Raw genomic sequence first — 1767 nt, 5'->3', positions numbered from 1 at the left:
GCAAAACATAGCAGGTTCCTATATGAAGATAAAATAAAGAAAACTGAGTCCTAAATCTCCAAAGATTAACTTGTCTGCTCTCTTTTGTGAGTAATAAACACGTATTACTTCTGATTGTCTTTACAAAAAAATCGTAATATTTAATGCCTGGCCCAAGTGTTGGAATCTGCTCAGTTTTCTTGCCTGCAAGACACTTATCCCTTATACTTTCTTCATATAGTCTTATCTAGCTTCTCCTTAAATATATGTTTATAGATAAGTGGGTTTCAGTTATGCAGCTACTGAAAGTCAAGTTCAAGTGTGAATTCTGTTTTGCTGTATTGGATAGAGTAATCCTGAAGACAAATCAATCCTCTTCTATGGGGCCGTGCAGGGAATGATTGGGTGAACAGCAGGAGTCAAGGGTGAGCCACTGAACCTTGACCCAAGGGGACTTGCCATGGGAGGCCCCTTCCCTGGCAGAGAGACCCCTTGATTTACCAGCAGCGACTCCTCCCTGCCTCCTCAAACAGCTGGATGCAAAGTCCAGTCACTATGCCTAAAAAAATAGTCAGAGCAAGCTAGTGACCAGCCAGCCGAAGAGTGAGGAACCAGAACCACGTGTTTGACTGTTTCTGGCTTGTGCGGTAATCTCACCCACTCCCAACCTCCAACCTAAAGGGGTTCATGCATTGTTCCCCCTGATTTTCAAGGTATATAAACCTAAGCCTGATTGCAATGAACTGAACCTTCGCGCTTGTCTTGTCTTTGTCGGTCTTGTCTTTTCATACAGCTCCGCGTACTTATACTCCCTCTAGGGATTGTCTGGTGCACAATGAATGGGGTTGGGTGGACTGCGAGGATCAGCTCCCTGGCAGGTGCCATGGACCCCACGTTTCAGAACAATACTCTTCTGGGAATCCATATACTGCTTACATATACTAGTATTTATAATTATTCCCGCTTCCACTTTTTATAGCCTCCTTTTTCCCTGTAGATTCAGTAATAAAAAAATGAATAAGTAAAATTTTGCATAAGCATACACTTATTGTGCAGCATCTCTTGTATGAAAAAAATTCTTTCAGCAATTCATTTTGTCCTTTACGTACCATTTCTTCTTTCAGTCTCATGTTTGAAAATGTTCTTCATCTCCCATCCATTTTCTTCACAATCTGTTTCAAATGGGTTTTTATACACACCCTTTATCTCACACTGCTATTCTCACAAACTCTGTTGTGATCTACCAAATACTATATTCAATTATTTGAATTTTTTGGTCGTTTGATGTCTCAGCAACATGTGATAGTATTGGTGCAATTCTCTTTTTCTGGAAAAAATGTTATTTTTTTTACTTTCACACTACCAAATTTTGATTGTTTTCCTTATGGCATTTCTTTAATGTTAAATAAAAAAGAAAGAATAAGGAAGAAATATTGTTAGAAGAAAATATCTCTGAGAATATTCCCAGTCTTCACATGGAATCAAAGATCCAGATGAAAGAAACTCAGCGTTTCAAACAAAATAAACCCAAACAGAGCGGCAGACACATTATAATTAAAATGCACAAAACTAAAATAGATATAGAAAACTATTAGTAAAAAAAGAAAACCAAAAACTTGCATATAAGCCCAAGGGCCCAAAAACACAATGCAGGAAAGACATATCTGCACCTCTATGTTCATTGAAACTCTGTTAGCAATAAGCAAAATCTAGAAGCAATTCAAGTGCTGAAAATCAGATGACTGGACAAAGACAACATGATCATCATACAATGATCTACTACTTGGC

The sequence above is a fragment of the Sorex fumeus genome, unplaced genomic scaffold (genome assembly GCF_029834395.1).
Source record: "Sorex fumeus unplaced genomic scaffold, SorFum_2.1 ptg000002l, whole genome shotgun sequence".
Classification (NCBI taxonomy): Eukaryota; Metazoa; Chordata; class Mammalia; order Eulipotyphla; family Soricidae; genus Sorex; species Sorex fumeus.
Note: the sequence above shows the minus strand (reverse complement) of the source record.